This window comes from Bufo gargarizans, chromosome 3 (assembly GCF_014858855.1).
Source record: "Bufo gargarizans isolate SCDJY-AF-19 chromosome 3, ASM1485885v1, whole genome shotgun sequence".
Lineage (NCBI taxonomy): Eukaryota > Metazoa > Chordata > Amphibia > Anura > Bufonidae > Bufo > Bufo gargarizans.
Genome location: NC_058082.1, coordinates 155,934,135 through 155,952,579, shown reverse-complemented (window position 1 = coordinate 155,952,579; position 18,445 = coordinate 155,934,135).

Here is an 18,445-nt window from a genome sequence, read left to right as displayed (position 1 = left end):
AGCCAAGATGAAAAAACTAGCGAATACTCGTCAAACTGCTGATCTCTCTGAGGATGGATCAGAGGACGCTGACCAGGAGGAAGGCGAGGAAGGCTCCTCTACACAAATACCAACGGGATACGACCCATCGGTCTTGGACAAAATCCTTTGCGCTGTGGAAAATAATGGCACTCTGGTGCAGGGAATGTCCACGCAATTGGGGTCAGTGCAGAGCGATATTTCCTTAATAAGAGAAGATCTAGGAAAGATGAGGGAGCGAGTTCTTAGCGTGGAAAAAACTATTGATTCCCTGCAAACAGGCATGGGTATGCTAAAATCCAAAATGACAACCCTGGCATCAGAAAATCAAGCACTACAAAATAAGCTAGAGGACCTAGAAAACAGGTCAAGACGCAATAATGTGCGCATAATCGGTTTTTCGGAAGGAGCTCAGGGCCGACAACTAGAGGAAGAAATTAAAGATGTGGTCATGCACAGCTTTGGGAGTGAGAACTTTTCCCCTATGTTCCAAATAGAAAGAGCACACCGAATACCAGGAGGGAAGCCCATACCAGGGAGACCGCCGCGTGCAATTTTAATCAAACTTCTACTGTCTGCTGATAGAGACATGATTTTGAAAAGAGCAAGAGAATGTGCACCCATTGAATATCAGGGTACTAAACTGCTCTTTTTCCCTGATTTTGCGCGGCAGACCCAGGAGAAAAGAAGAAACTTTATAGAGATAAAGAAACGATTGGCGGCCAAGGAGATCAAATACTCTCTACAGTATCCAGCGAAATTGAGAGTAATCCACAACGGGACTTCACTTTATTTTGAGACACCACAGCAGGCGCTAAACTGGCTGGAGCAAATGGGCATCTGAAATTTTGTATTAGCAGGAATGAAGGGGGGGAGGGGAGGGAGGGGCGCCCAATGATGTTAAATATTTGCTATAGTATCCAGCGATCCAAGAATGATCCATAAGGGAACTGCTTAATCCTTTTTAGATAGAAATAAAGGAAAAAAAAAAAAAAAAAAAAAAAACAAAACAAAGCAGATCAAGCGTCAGAGTAGCTGGAGAAAACGGATACTATTATGGAAGGGAGGGGCCAGGGCAAGGGAGAACGGCCGTGGGTTTAGAGGTTCGCTGACCAGATCGGGCGGATCAATGGAGAGGGGAGCGGGATGGGCGGGTGGGAACCCACCTTGCAGGTTCGGGGAGGGTTTTTTTTTTTTTTTTTTTTTTTTTTTCTTATGCACAGTGAAGGATGTCTACTCGGATTGTAACCTGGAATATCAGAGGGCTCGGTGAAAGGGTAAAAAGGCAAGCCATTATGGATGCACTCAAACGATATCTTCCAGCAATTATTTGCATGGTAGAAACCCATCTTACCAAAGAAACCGTGTCCCGCTTGACAACGGGATGGCACTTGCAGTCTTATCACTCCACTTTTAGTGGCGCCTCTAGGGGTGTGTCAGTTCTGATCCATAACTCTGTGGACTTTATCCTTATTAAATCCTATATAGATGACCAGGGTAGATTTATTTTCTTGCATGGTAAGTTGTACGGCCATAGCTATATTCTCGCTTTTTTTTATATACCTCCGCCCTTTTCAATGTACCCATTGGTCCAGCTAACACACTTTTTTGAAGGGAGATCTGAATGCCGGCTAGTTTTGATGGGGGACTTTAATGCAGTAATGGACCCCAAGAAAGACAGATTTACATTAGATGCAGAATGTGGGAGGAATCTATCTGCCTCCCCGCTGCCACAATTCTGCCGGGAAGTTGGACTGGTGGATATATGGGAACATCTTGGCGGAGGCAAGCGAGTATACTCTTGTGTCAGCAGGGGTGGCAGAGCTATGTCTAGAATTGATTTAGCATTTACCAATGAGAATAATCTCTGTAATATCCGCAGGATACGATATGGGGTAAGAACAATCTCGGATCACTCACCGGTATTGATTGAGGTTTGTGCTGGGAAGAACAAGGACAACAGGGGGCTAGGATTTAAGTTGAACCCATATTGGTTTTCTATTATGGATAATTTAAAGTCCACTAAATCATTGATATCCTTTTTTTGGGAAGTGAATCGCCCCTCTGCTAACATTAACATAGTATGGGATGCCCTGAAAGCATATCTGAGGGGGGTCTTTATAAGCGAGATCGCTGCAACAAAGAGAACATTTAAAAAAAAAGAGGAGGAATTGACCAGGGCTGTAGCAGGCGCAAGCGAGCGTTTTATCGCCCAACCTACTGAGTATAATAGGGAGGAGATGCAGAAGGCCAGCTGCTCCTTGGATAAATACATAACAGAGAAAGCAACTCATAGAGTATTTTTCAAGGGTTTAAAATATTTTTCGGAGTCTGGACGCCCCGGCAGGTTGCTGGCTAGGATAATTTCACAACAAGGCAAGAAAAATCAGTCTATTGTTTCGATCCGTAATACAGCAGGGGAAACTATAACAGATCCTGAAGGAATCAGGGACACCTTCCTACAATATTTCACCCAGATATATAGCCCCTCTCCTGGCTTGCCGCCTGACCTAGCGACGCGGTTTCTTGAGAGGATCTCACTTCCTGTATTAAATGAAGCCCAAGTAGAATATCTGGAAGAGGAGTTATCCCTTTTGGAACTTCAAGAGGCTTTGGGATCCATCACAGGGAACTCGTCGCCGGGGATGGATGGCCTTCCATATGAGGTTTACCGCAAGCATAGCGACGTGATTCTCCCTCAGCTATTAGAGGTCCTTTCTCAGGCAACACAGGGAGGAAATCTACCATGCACTATGATGGAGGCTCTGATTGTCTTAATTCCCAAAAAGGATAAGGATCCGCTAGAAATGAGCGCCTATAGACCGATCTCGTTATTAAACACAGATGCTAAGCTACTATCTAAAGTTTTAGCTAGGAGGCTTTCACAGGTTATATCAACTATTATTCACCCAGACCAAAATGGCTTTATGCCAAAAAGGGGCACTCACCACAATCTGCACAGGTTATTTATTAACATTCAGTCTCCAGGGTGTGGGGCCCGCTCCATCCTGTCGCTGGATGCCACTAAGGCCTTCGACAGGGTGGAGTGGACTTTTCTCTGGGCGGTAATGAAAAAAATGGGCTTTGGCCCTAGATTTATGGCGATGGTTCAGCTATTATATAGCTCCCCAACTGCTAGGATCAGGATTAATGATACGGTCACAGAGAGCTTTTTCCTAGGAAGAGGCACCCGTCAAGGCTGTCCTCTTTCACCTCTTCTTTTCAATATCTATATTGAACCTTTAGCAGCCAGCATAAGACAGGATTTGCAGGTGGCTGGCTTCGGCTTAATGGGGAAGCATGACCGCGTATCTCTCTACGCAGATGACATTTTGATTTTCCTTCAGCAAACAGAAACTAGTCTCCCTCGTATAATGGATCTGGTTGGTTTTTTCTCCGCTCCGTCTGGCCTAGAGATCAATTGGGAGAAGACTGCTCTCCTTCCTATAGACGAGTTGCGAGGTAACTGGGATGATCAGCTAACTGTCTCTGAATCAATAAAGTACCTGGGGATTTTAGTTTCTGCTAAACCTCTGGAATATTTACAACTTAACTTGATTCCCCTGCTGACAAAGCTGAGGGCTAAATCCAAGATATGGCAAAAAATTCTGCATACGAAAGCTGATAGAATTTCTTTAATCAAAATGGTAGTACTGCCCCAGGTTCTTTATGTCCTGCGCAACTCGCCTGTATGGATCGCAGATAAGTACTTTAGACTAATTGAGCGGATGCTTAATGATCTACTGTGGGGGAGGAAGCGCGTCAGATTGAAGGCGCTCTACTTCTCTATGCCCTATAGTCAGGGAGGCCTTAACCTCCCTTACTTTAGGGGTTACTTCATGGCCTCTCAGCTCTGCCTTTTTAGTGATTGGGAGAATAGCCATTTCTGCAATAAGGTGGTGAAAGACTCAGGCTTTACGGATTTCTTTACTGTATTGGAGTCCGACTATCTATTAAATTCACAGACCGGGTATACACTTTTTTGCAGAATGGCTACAAAGACCTGGCGGGTCATCAGGAGCTGGTGTGGAGTTGAGGCATCGCTTATTTGCACCCCACTGTGGCATAACCTAAAGCTTGTGAATATAAGGGACCTGAAGTGCTGCCAGTACTGGAGGACGAAGAAAGTTCAGTATTTACATCAGGTGGTTAGTGGTGGACAAATTCTGTCCTCAAGGGAAATAGGGGAGAGGGCAGATATGGGTGAGGTGGCTTGGTATGCATATTTCCAATTGAGGTTTGCACTCTCCAGCACTCTGAATAGTCACCTTCTTTTTATAGATTCTCCTGAATTTTTACACAATCTTATTATTAAGAAAACTGCTACAAAAATTAAAATGTCATATTGTTATAGACACTTAATGAAACACTTTTTTATGGGTCTTCTTTCTCCAGGACAGAAGTCCTGGTCTTTGCTACTTTCGGAGGTGGGTCCCCCAGATTGGGAAACTATAGGGGAAAACTTAAAATATGTTTCACACAACTTCAATCACACTGTTGTACAATTTAACATTCTGCACAAAATATATGTGACACCTATGTGGTTATATAGAAGAGGATTTAGGACCTCCTCCGATTGCCCACGCTGTGGCGACTCCGGGGCAGATCATTTACATCTGTTCTGGGATTGCCCGATGGTGGGTGGTTATTGGAGATCAGTCCAGACCACTTTGGCCTGCAAACTGAATATGCTTGTTCCTTTGTCCCCCAGGATATGGGTCCTGGGAGACCTATCGGAGGTCAACTATCAGCCCATAAATCGTCAATTATTGATTAAGGTCATGTTCCTGGCCAGGCTTATTGTTGCTAGACTGTGGCTTAGCTCCTCCATCCCAGATTGTGGTAATTGGATGGCTATGGTTGAGAAGGTGAAGAACTACGAGAAGATCTTGTACAAACAGAGAGGAGCCTACTTAAAATGGAGTGGTCTGTGGGGAGAGTGGGTTACGGCTTAATTCATTAATTTTTTCTTTTTTTTTTTTTTTTTTTTTTTTTTCCTGCAAGGTTGGGAGGGAGGGGGGTGGTTGGGGCGGGTTGGGGATGATTTCAACATTTAAGATATTATAAATGTCATGTCGATATGTATTTTTGTATCATAAATAAAATATGGAGATTGAAAAAAAAAAAATAATAATATGATTTATTTGATTGATAAATTATAGATATTTCAGACAAGACCTCAGTTTCCCCCCAAGATGGCCCATCTCATACGTTGGTTGCATATCACTAGGATATGCTCCCAATGTCTGATAGGTGTGGGTCCCAGGGGTATGCTCTGCACCCATCTCTAGAATAGAGAAGCAAAGTGAATATGGGCGCTCTCTGCTCATTTCAATGGGACTGACGAAAATAGCTGAGCAGTTATTCAGTATTATTATTTTTTTATGACGTTAAAGTGGATCTGTTAACTGATTGCATTATAGAAGGGCAGAATATGTACTCTTAGTGTACAAAAAATATTGTGTCATTTGGCAATTAGGAGTGCTAAAGAAATACAGAAGAGCCCTACTCTCTATGATGACGGACAGGCTGGGAGAGGCAGGGAATAGTTTCCCCTTGTAGGGGGCCAGGGTATTACAGTTATGATGCTGTCACTAATAATGAGTCCAGGACTGGTTCACAGAAAAAGAGATGACAGCCAACTGTGTAATATCAACTGTGTTAAAAGTAATGCAAAAAATGCGCCAAAATTGCATGTAAGCTAAATTGTGCAAAGAATTTATTACATGCTAAAGTTAGTATTCCCTCCAAAAAGAAGGATTCACACCAAAAATATAAATCTGCTGAGAACAGTTGGTGTGGTTGATAAAGTGGCAATAGGACTGTCACATTTATAAATGTGTTATCAGAGAAAAGGCTCAAATATAGGCAATTATGTAAGCATAGGCAAAAGCAAGAGGAAAAAATAGTAAACATGTCCCAAACATTTCAACCCATTAAACATTATGGTGAGATTAGCATTAAATTATTAGGTGGCTGTTGCCACCCCTTTACACCCTTATGAATACAAGAAGACTCTTTACCGCCTGTGGACCGCCTAAAGCAGGATCGCGGTCCGGAGGCGGCTGTCTCAGGCAGAGTGATGCATCTATGCGTCATCTCACGAGACGCGAGACTTCCTGTGAACGCGCGCACAAAGGCGCGCGCGTTCACAGGATCGACAGGTAAGAAAGTGGATCTACAGCCTGCCAGTGGCGATCGTTTGCTGGCAGGCTGTAGATGCGATTTTTTTTAACCCCTAACAGGTATATTAGATGCTGTTTTGATAACAGCGTCTAATATACCTGCTACCTGGTCCTCTGGTGGTCCCTTTTGCTTGGATCGACCACCAGAGGACACAGGCAGCTCAGTAATAAGTAGCACCAATCACCACACTGATCACCCCCCTGTCATTGATCACCCCCCTGTAAGGCTCCATTCAGAGGTCCGTATGTGTTTTGCGGATCCATGGATCCATGGATCCGTGGATCCGCAAAACACATACGGACCTCTGAATAGAGCCTTACAGGGGGGTGATCAATGACAGGGGGGTGATAAGGGAGTCAATTTGGGGTGATCACCCCCCTGTCATTGATCACCCCCCTGTAAGGCTCCATTCAGACGTCCGTATGTGTTTTGCGGATCCGTGGATCTGCAAAACACGGACACCACGGATCTGCAAAACACATACGGACGACTGAATAGAGCCTTACAGGGGGGGTGATCAATGACAGGGTGGTGTCATTGATCACCCACCTGTAAGGCTCCATTTATACATTTTTTGGGCACAAGTTAGCGGAAATAGATTTTTTTTTCTTTTCTTACAAAGTTTCATATTCCACTAACTTGTGTCAAAAAATAAAATCTCACATGAACTCACCATACCCCTCACGGAATCCAAATGAGCAAAATTTTTTAGACATTTATATTCCAGGCTTCTTCTCACGCTTTAGGGACCTTAAAATGCCAGGGCAGTATAAATACCCCACATGTGACCCTATTTTGGAAAGAAGACACCCCAAAGAATTCGCTGAGGGGCATATTAAGTTTATGAAAGATTGAACTTTTTGTCCCAAGTTAGCGGAAAGGGAGACTTTGTGAGAAAAAACAAAAAAAAATTCAATTTCCGCTAACTTGTGCCCCAAAAAAAATCTTCTATGAACTCGCCATGCCCCTCATTGAATACCTTGGGGTGTCTTCTTTCCAAAATGGGGTCACATGTGGGGTATTTATACTGCCCTGGCATTTTAGGGGCCCTAAAGCGTGAGAAGAAGTCTCGGATCCAAATGTCTAAAAATGCCCTCCTAAAAGGAATTTTGGCCCCTTTGTGCATCTTGGCTGCAAAAAAGTGTCACACATGTGGTATTGCCGTACTCAGGAGAAGTAGGGCAATGTGTTTTGGGGTGTCATTTTACATATACCCATGCTGGGTGAGATAAATATCTCGGTCAAATGCCAACTTTGTATTTAAAAAAAATGGGAAAAGATGTCTTTTGCCGAGATATTAGGGGAAAATGATGTGTTTTTTTCTTACAAATTCTCATATTCCACTAACTTGTGACAAAAAATAAAAAATTCTAGGAAGTCGCTATGCCCCTCACGGAATACCTTGGGGTGTCTTCTTTCCAAAATGGGGTCACTTGTGGGGTAGTTATACTGCCCTGGCATTTTAGGGGCCCTAATGCATGAGAAGTAGTTTGACATCAAAATCTGTAAAAAATCCCCAGTGAAATCCTAAAGGTGCTCTTGGGAATGTGGGCCCCTTTGCCCACCTAGGCTGCAAAAAAGTACGACACATGTGGTATCGCCGTAATTGGGCAATGTGTTTTGGGGTGTCATTTTACATATACTCATACAGGGTGAGATAAATATCTCGGTCAAATGCCAACTTTGTATAAAAAAATGGGAAAAGTTGTCTTTTGCCGAGATATTTCTCTCACCCAGCATGGGTATATGTAAAATGACACCCCAAAACAAATTGCCCAACTTCTCCTGAGTACGGCGATACCACATGTGTGACACTTTTTTGCAGCCTAGGTGGGCAAAGGGGCCCACATTCCAAAGAGCACTTTTAGGATTTCACAGGGCATTTTTTATACATTTTTATTTCAAACTACTTCTCACGCATTAGGGCCCCTAAAATGCCAGGGCAGTATAACTACCCCACAAGTGACCCCATTTTGGAAAGAAGACACCCTAAGGTATTCGCTGATGGGCAAAGTGAGTTCATAGAAGTTTTTATTTTTTGTCACAAGTTAGTTGAATATGAGACTTTGTAAGGAAAAAAAAATCATAATTTTCCACTAACTTGTGACAAAAAATAAAAACTTCCATGAACTCACTATGCCCATCAGCGAATACCTTAGGGTGTCTACTTTCCGAAATTGGGTCATTTGAGAGGTTTTTCTACTGTCTGGGCATTGTATAACCTCAGGAAACATGACAGGTGCTCAGAAAGTCAGAGCTGCTTCAAAAAGCGGAAATTCACATTTTTGTTCCATAGTTTGTAAACGCTATAAATTTTACCCAAACCATTTTTTTAACCATTTTTTTTATCAAAGACATGTAGAACAATACATTTAGAGAAAAATTTATATATAGATGTCGTATTTTTTTTGAAAAATTTCACAACTGAAATTGAAAAATGTCATTTTTTTGCAAAAATTTCGGAAAATTTCTATTGATAACAAAAAAGTGTAAAAATGTCAGCAGCAATAAAATACCACCAAATGAAAGCTCTATTAGTGAGAAGAAAAGAAGGTAAAATTCATTTGGGTGGTAAGTTGCATGACCGAGCAATAAACGGTGAAAGTAGTGTAGTGTAGCCCATAAAACTGGTGACAGGCTCCCTTTAACTATAAGTCTGCTATATTCTTTCAGCACTTCTATTTGAAGACTCCCTTCCCCCCAGAGACTTGGGTGGCTAAGATGCTGTGATACGGCTCGACCACGAGGTCCCTAAAAGAACACAACTTTTATTTAGATACAAGGAACACCACCGAATTATGGTTAGTTAAATACAATAAACAAAACAATAGTAAATTATATTAAAATTTAAGGGCCTTTAATTGTAAGAGAGTGTGGACACCGCTATAGTCTCATTTTTTAAGTATAACTTCTTCCAAATAAGGGTTCAGATCTCCAGTGGAAGCAAGGGTTCTCCAGTTGTGATGGCTGGTCTCCAAGGAATCAAGGGTTCAGCTGCTGTACTGAGGTTGAGCAGTAAGATGGCATAGAAGGAAGTTTTAAGTTTTTTTTCCACAGTACATGCACGGAGAATAAGGCCAATTTGCAATATCCAGGGTGTCTACAAACAGCTCTTTAAACACATTTGGTTTTCGTCAGCAACAGGAAAGGCTTCTAAGTAGGGTAACTCAGGTTCAGCTTCCTCTTTCACTATAGTTTGCAATTCAGATTCGTACAGGTGGACTTCCAGATATCCTACTTTGCTGCTTCCACTCTGCCCTGAAGTACTTTTAAATACTCTTATGGACAATTCCTCCAGATACTTTATGCAGTAACTGACAGCAGAGTGGTATGAGGCTCATGTAGTCTATGACTATAGACTGTCACTGGACAGAGTCAGGGCAACACTAGAGGGCAAAACTAAGACAGCAGCCTCTGGGCAGTGTACCTTTCAGAGTTAGTCTCTCCTGGTAATCGCTGGGACCTGTCTGTCCAACTGTCACTGATGCAGATCCTCAACTGACGTAGTCGACACCGCAAGTCCCTTGTAACCTGTCCATACATATTATTCAATTATTTAATTAATACATTTTTACTGTTTTGACTATTAGGAGTACAGACTTGTAGCAGTAATAAGTTTCTCTTACATATGGCAATAAGTTCAGCTAACAGATCAGCTTTCACATTCTATTTTTTCTGATGCATTTTCTGGGAGGGGTTGCCAGGGTTTACCACCACACCAGAAATATGATTGTCCTATCAATCTTTTTCCCAGAGCAAAGTTGCCCAAATCTAGGTTATATAACCTTTCTGGACCGAAAGAGCGGCCATGCCAGAGTATATTGCCAAAAATTTGGTCAAGGGACATATTAGACATTCCAAGTACCCAGTGGCAGCAGGGTTTTTCTCTGTAAAGAAGAAAGATGGAACTCTTAGGCCATGTCTGGACTTCCGTAAGCTCAATCGGATTACGGTCGGTGATCTGTACCACCTTCCTTTGATTCCTGACTTGTATAACCAGATTGTTGTCCCAATGCATTCTGAGTGGATGCGGATCCGCTCAGAATGCATCAGTATGGCTCAGTTTGGCCTCTGTTCCGCTACGCAGCTGGACACCCAAACGCTGCTTGCAGCGTTTTCGTGTCCGCCTGGCCGTGAGGAGCCAAACGGATCCGTCCATACTTACAATGTAAGTCAATGGGGACGGATCCATTCGACGTTGACACAATATGGTGCAATTTCAAACGGATCTGCCCCCTATTGACTTTCAATGTAAAGTCTGGACGGATCCGTCTGACTACAAATTGGACTTAGACTTTTTTCTGAAATATAATGCAGACGGATCCGTTCTGAAGGGACACCATTGTTTGCATTATAGGAGCGGATCCGTCTGTGCATATACCAGACGGATCCGCTCCGAACGCAAGTGTGAAAGTAGCCTAACCTGGTCAGGATCAAGGAAGGGGATGAATGGAAGACGGCGTTTAATAGCCCAGAGGGTCATTTGGCTGTTTGGGTCAACTAATGCTCCTGAGGTTTTTCAGCATTTTGTTGATGATATCTTTCATTATCTGGTGGGGAGAGTTGTTGTTGTGTATCTGGATGACATACTAATTTATTCCCCAGATATGGAGACTCATCAGAATTACGTGAGACAGGTGTTAGAGATCCTAAGAGAGAATAAAATGTATGCTAAGATGGAAATTGTGTATTTGCAGTTCAGGAAGTGCAATTCCTGGGTTACCTACTCTCATCTTCAGGTTTTCGTATGGATCCAGAGAAGGTCCATGCTGTGTTGGACTGGGATCGACCCAAAAATCTGAAAGCGCTTATGCAGTTTTTGTGGTTCACCAACTACTACCGTAAATTCATTTTAAACTACTCGACTGTGGTTAAACCTTTAACGTACATGACAAGGAAAGGTTTGGCTGTCTCAGTCTGGTCAGATGCGGCATTGCAAGCATTTTCTGCGGTAAAGGAATGTTTTGATTCTGCTCCTATACTGGTGCAACCGGATGTGTCACAGCCATTCATTGTGGAGGTAGGGGTAGGGGCAGTTTTTTTCGCAGGGTCCTTCACCTAGTAAATGGCTCCCATGTGCATTCTTTTCTAAGAAACTCTTGGCTGCAGAAAGGAATTATTACATGGGTAATAGAGAGTTGCTGGCCATTAAGTTGGCTTTTGAGGAGAGGCGTCATTGGTTGGAAGGAGCAATTCATCCTATTACTGTGCTTACTGATCACAAAAATCTGGCTTACCTGGAGTCGGCTAAACGACTGAACCCAAGACAGGCCAGATGGTCATCGAGGAACATCAATACAGTTCTTATAGGACACTCTGGGAGAAGATCCACTGTCGATCTCATCTCTTGTAGATTCTGGTGGCCAGGGTTGCTTAAGTGTGTTGAGGACTATAGAGGTCTGCTTGCAGTACTTGTGCATATGCTAAGGTAACATATTATCGGCCTTTCGGATCTTTACTTCCGTTGCCTATCCTGTCTCGACCTTGGACTCAATTATCCATGGATTTTATCATGGATTTATATAATTCTTCAGATTTTTTTTTTATTTTGGTGGTTGTTAATCGCTTTAGTAAGATGGCACACTTTATAGCATTGCCAGGTCTATCTAATGCTAAAATTCTGGCACAAGTGTTTGTCAATAACATCATGAAATTAAATGGTATTCCTTATGATGTGGTGTTTGATAGGGGGACTCAGTTTGTTTCCAAATTCTGGAAGGCGTTCTGTACTCGTCTGGGGGTACAATTGTTCTTATCTTAGGCCTTTCATCCTCAGTCAAACGGACAGATTGACCGCACTAACCAGAATCTGGAGACTGATTTGAGATGTTTTGTCTCGGAGAACCAGAAGGTGTGGTCCTCATTTTTGTCTTTAGCCGTGTTTGCCATAAATAACCATAGACAGGAGTCACGTTTTTTAGGGCATATAGGTTCCACCCGCAATTTGGCACATTTTCTGGTACAGAGACTTCTATTATACCTGAAGAGGAACGATTTTCCTCTTCTTTGTTATTTGGTGGAAAATTCTAAATAATCTAAAAAAAATGGGCAACAAATATAAACGTATGGCTGACAAGAGACGCATGAATGGTCGAGAACTGAGAGTGGGTGATTCTGTGTGGCTGTCCACAAGAAACATTAAGTTGAGAGTACATTCTTGTAAGTTGAGTCCAAGGTTTACTGGTCCATATAAGATCACTACCATTTATTAACCCGGTAGCCTTTCATCTTGAACTTCCTCAGACTTTGAAGATTCATAATGTGTTCCATAAGTCATTGTTGAAAAGATGTGTGGAACCTGTTGAACCGTCCTCCTTGCCTCTTGCTCCTGTCATGATGGACTGTAATCTGAAATTTTTAGATCTCCAGAGGAGAGGATGTGGGTTCCAGCGGCCGATGTTAATGGTCGTCTGGTGAAAGCCTTTCAAAGACCTCATCCGGATAAAGTTGGTCCTGGATGTCCGGAGGCCACTTGTAGAAGGGGGGGTACTGTCACGGTCTTTCCTGTGCCAGAAAATCGAAGAAACTGGCTGCATGTGATGTGATCTGACAGCCTCTCTGGTTTCACTTGCTTCTGTGTTATTGCTGGGTATGACTACACCTCTGGTCTGAGGTGTAGCTTAAGTGGTCATTCCAACTCCTCTATTTAATCTGGCCTTACCCATCACACAATGCAGTTGATAGCTCCTTTTGGATGTTGGAAGTGCTTGTGTTGGTTCTCTTCTGAGTTCCTGCTCATCCGCATACTTCAGAGTTAAGTGTCTTTTCTTTATTTATTGTTTGTTGTTTTCCCCTACATTTTGGTATTAGGCCTGAGAGAGTCTCCTGTTCCTTCATCTGGGAAGGAACAGGTCATCTCTTGTCCTGACACTATATCCAGGGCCCTTTAGGGTCAGATAGGACCATAGTTTACAGCATATGAACATTCCTACCTTCAAGGTCTGTACATACTGATAGTAGTCAGGGCTCAGTTTAGGGATTCACTAGGTGGTGACCTTTTCTCCTTTCCTTAATTTCCTGGCCTAGTACCTTTTCTCTTCCCTCTTGAGGTCGGTGTGGAGTTATCTACCCACACCGCACTGTGACAATTTGCCATTCAGCGGTGCAGTAATATGTTCTAAAGCCTTTTTTGGTGTGAATTAGTGGCCCAAAAAAAAGTATTTGCCATTGTGTGGTGAAGTGAGAAAATGACAGCCCTTTTTGGAGTGTATTAGTGGCAAAAAATATATATTTGCCCTTCAGCGGTGCAGTTATATGTTCTAAAGCTCTTTTTTTTGCGTGTATTAGTGGCACAAGAAATGAAAGATGGGTTACTGTAGGTTCTGGTAGACTGAGAGTTGTGGATAGAAGGCATGTCCCACAGTCTGTGGCTCTCCATAATTCATTTGCAGCGCTTTCAGAGTGCAAGAGCAAGATGGAGGATGGCTTAAGCACAGTGGGTGAGAAACAATCATCTCCCATGCCTAAAGTATGTAAGACTGCAGCCAAAGACAAAAAGGAGAAGGTGAGGATTGATAGTAAGCAGCTGTTGGTGGGCGATTCCATCATAAGAGGTGTGAAGTTTGAGGGGAATGGTGTTGTGAGATGTCTCCCTGGTGCTACCGCTAGCAGGGATAGACGACGGATCCTAAATATTGTTAGGCAAGCAAAGCAGGAAAGGGAAGTGGATGTTATTCTCCATCTTGGGACAAACAATCTGGCTTGCAATGAGGTTTCAAAGGTGAAAGAAGCTTTTCACACACTTGGAAAGGATATACGGGAGGTTGCATCAACTGTTTCATTCTCTGCAGTTTTGCCTGTGCAGAACCTTTAGCATGACAGGAAGATGCGCATTAAGGAATTCAATGTATAGCTTGGTGAATGGTGTCTGAACCAAGGGTTTGGCTTTGTGTCTCATGTTAGCTCTTGTTGGAATGGAAAAGAACTGTACAAGAAAGATGGTTTGCATCTTTCTCTCAAGGGAATGAATGTCCTCGGTGAACAGTTCCAAGTATTTGCTAAGAAGCATTTAAACTAGGAAAGGGGGGCAAAAGAGTGATAATCCAGCAGTCCAACTGCCCCCCGGAACAATGCCAGAAGAGGCCAGTAGCACAAAGGTTAAGAAATGACAAGTTCAGAGACTTGTCTACAAATGCTCGCAGTCTAGGGAATAAGATCAATGAACTTGAGGCTATAATGGCATCTGAGAATATAGATGTAGTGGCTGTTACTGAGACGTGGTTCAAGGGGAGTAATGACTGGGATATTTCAATACCAGGGTTCTCTCTATACAGGAAAGACAGAGAAGGCAAGAAGGGGGAGGGGTGGCCCTGTATGTGAAAGATAGCATAAAATCTAATTTGATACAAGTTAGCGAGAACAATTTAGAGTCAGTTTGGGTTACCTTGCAGCTTGATAATCATAAGGTAACTCGTGTAGGTGTGATATATAGACCACCTAGCCAAGTCAAAGAATTAGATGATCTACTAGTTGAGGAAATAGCTAAAATGACATTGAAGGGGGAAGTTATCATATTGGAAAACTTCAATCTTCCAGATGTAAACTGGAAAACCAAAATAGCTAGTTCTGCCAGGAGTACAGATATTCTAAATTCCCTACTGGAATTATCTCTACAGCAAGTAGTGGAGGAGCCAACCCGGAAGGAGGCCATTTTAGATTTAGTATTCACAAATGGGAATTTGGTATCTGATATTACTGTAGGGGAAAGCTTGGGATCTAGTGATCACCAGTCAGTGTGGTTTACTATAAGTACAGTGACTGAGTCACACCACACAAAAACAAAAGTTTTAGATTTTAGAAAAACTGACTTTTCTCAAATTAGATTAGTGGTATACGAGTCCCTATCAGACTGGAACAGTTTCATTGGAGTCCAGGAGAAATGGGACTACTTAAAAGTGGCACTATTGAAGGCAACAGAAAATTGCATTAGGCTTGTCAGTAAAAGCAAGAAAAGGAAGAGACCACTGTGGTACTCAGCAGAAGTGGCCAAAATCATTAAAAACAAAAAGATAGCATTTAGGAATTATAAAAAATAACAAAACAAGGATGAAAGACAAATTTATAAGATTAGGCAGAGAGAGGCCAATCAAGTTATACGAGCTTCTAAAGCACAGGCAGAAGAGAAATTAGCTCAGTCAGGGAAAAAAGGCGATAAGGCATTCTTCAGATACATAAATGAAAAAAGGAAACTAAAACAAGGAATTACCAAATTAAAAACTAAAGAAGGAAGGTATATGGAAGAAGATAAAGAACTAGCTGACTGCCTCAATGAATACTTCTGTTCAGTTTTTACAAAGGAAAATGAAGGAGAAGGACCTCAGTTAGGAAAGAAGACTAATGAATCTTATGACGCATGTGTCTTTACAGAGGAAGAGGTTCTAAGTAGAGTTGAGCGAACACCTGGATGTTCGGGTTCGAGAAGTTCGGCCGAACATCCCGGAAATGTTCGGGTTCGGGATCCGAACCCGATCCGAACTTCGTCCCGAACCCGAACCCCATTCGGAGTCAATGGGGACCCAAACTTTTCGGCACTAAAAAGGCTGTAAAACAGCCCAGGAAAGAGCTAGAGGGCTGCAAAAGGCAGCAACATGTAGGTAAATCCCCTGCAAACAAATGTGGATAGGGAAATGAATTAAAATAAAAATTAAATAAATAAAAATTAACCAAAATCAATTGGAGAGAGGTTCCATAGCAGAGAATCTGGCTTCCCGTCACCCACCACTGGAACAGTCCATTCTCAGATATTTAGGCCCCGGCACCCAGGCAGAGGAGAGAGGTCCCGTAACAGAGAATCTGTCTTCATGTCAGCAGAGAATTAGTCTGCATGTCATAGCAGAGAATGAGGCTTCACGTCAGCCACCACTGCAACAGTCCATTGGCATATATTTAGGCCTAGCACACAGGCAGAGCAGAGAGGTCCCGTAACAGAGAATCTGGCTTCATGTCAGCAGAGAATCAGTCTGCATGTCATAGCAGAGAATGAGGCTTCACGTCACCCACCACTGCAACAGTCCATTGGCATATATTTAGGCCTAGCACACAGGCAGAGCAGAGAGGTCCCGTAACAGACAATCTGGCTTCATGTCAGCAGAGAATCAGTCTGCATGTCATAGCAGAGAATGAGGCTTCACGTCAGCCACCACTGCAACAGTCCATTGGCATATTTTTAGGCCTAGCACACAGGCAGAGCAGAGAGGTCCCGTAACAGACAATCTGGCTTCATGTCAGCAGAGAATCAGTCTGCATGTCATAGCAGAGAATCAGGCTTCACGTCAGCCACCACTGCAACAGTCCATTGTCATAAATTTAGGCCCAGCACCCAGGCAGAGGAGAGAGGTCCCGTAACAGACAATCTGGCTTCATGTCAGCAGAGAATTAGTCTGCATGTCATAGCAGAGAATCAGGCTTCATGTCAGCCACCACTGCAACAGTCCATTGGCATATATTTAGGCCCAGCACCCAGGCAGAGGAGGGAGGTCCCGTAACAGAGAATCTGTCTTCATGTCAGCAGAGAATCAGTCTGCATGTCATAGCAGAGAATGAGGCTTCACGTCACCCACCACTGCAACAGTCCATTGGCATATATTTAGGCCTAGCACACAGGCAGAGCAGAGAGGTCCCGTAACAGACAATCTGGCTTCATGTCAGCAGAGAATCAGTCTGCATGTCATAGCAGAGAATCAGGCTTCACGTCAGCCACCACTGCAACAGTCCATTGGCATATATTTAGGCCTAGCACACAGGCAGAGCAGAGAGGTCCCGTAACAGACAATCTGGCTTCATGTCAGCAGAGAATCAGTCTGCATGTCATAGCAGAGAATGAGGCTTCACGTCAGCCACCACTGCAACAGTCCATTGGCATATATTTAGGCCTAGCACACAGGCAGAGCAGAGAGGTCCCGTAACAGACAATCTGGCTTCATGTCAGCAGAGAATCAGTCTGCATGTCATAGCAGAGAATCAGGCTTCACGTCAGCCACCACTGCAACAGTCCATTGTCATAAATTTAGGCCCAGCACCCAGGCAGAGGAGAGAGGTCCCGTAACAGACAATCTGGCTTCATGTCAGCAGAGAATTAGTCTGCATGTCATAGCAGAGAATCAGGCTTCATGTCAGCCACCACTGCAACAGTCCATTGGCATATATTTAGGCCCAGCACCCAGGCAGAGGAGGGAGGTCCCGTAACAGAGAATCTGTCTTCATGTCAGCAGAGAATCAGTCTGCATGTCATAGCAGAGAATGAGGCTTCACGTCACCCACCACTGCAACAGTCCATTGGCATATATTTAGGCCTAGCACACAGGCAGAGCAGAGAGGTCCCGTAACAGACAATCTGGCTTCATGTCAGCAGAGAATCAGTCTGCATGTCATAGCAGAGAATCAGGCTTCACGTCAGCCACCACTGCAACAGTCCATTGGCATATATTTAGGCCTAGCACACAGGCAGAGCAGAGAGGTCCCGTAACAGACAATCTGGCTTCATGTCAGCAGAGAATCAGTCTGCATGTCATAGCAGAGAATGAGGCTTCACGTCAGCCACCACTGCAACAGTCCATTGGCATATATTTAGGCCTAGCACCCAGGCAGAGGAGGGAGGTCCCGTAACAGAGAATCTGTCTTCATGTCAGCAGAGAATCAGTCTGCATGTCATAGCAGAGAATGAGGCTTCACGTCACCCACCACTGCAACAGTCCATTGGCATATATTTAGGCCTAGCACACAGGCAGAGCAGAGAGGTCCCGTAACAGACAATCTGGCTTCATGTCAGCAGAGAATCAGTCTGCATGTCATAGCAGAGAATCAGGCTTCACGTCAGCCACCACTGCAACAGTCCATTGTCATAAATTTAGGCCCAGCACCCAGGCAGAGGAGAGAGGTCCCGTAACAGACAATCTGGCTTCATGTCAGCAGAGAATTAGTCTGCATGTCATAGCAGAGAATCAGGCTTCATGTCAGCCACCACTGCAACAGTCCATTGGCATATATTTAGGCCCAGCACCCAGGCAGAGGAGGGAGGTCCCGTAACAGAGAATCTGTCTTCATGTCAGCAGAGAATCAGTCTGCATGTCATAGCAGAGAATGAGGCTTCACGTCAGCCACCACTGCAACAGTCCATTGGCATATATTTAGGCCTAGCACACAGGCAGAGGAGAGGTTCATTCAACTTTGGGTAGCCTCGCAATATAATGGTAAAATGAAAATAAAAATAGGATTGAATGAGGAAGTGCCCTGGAGTCCAATA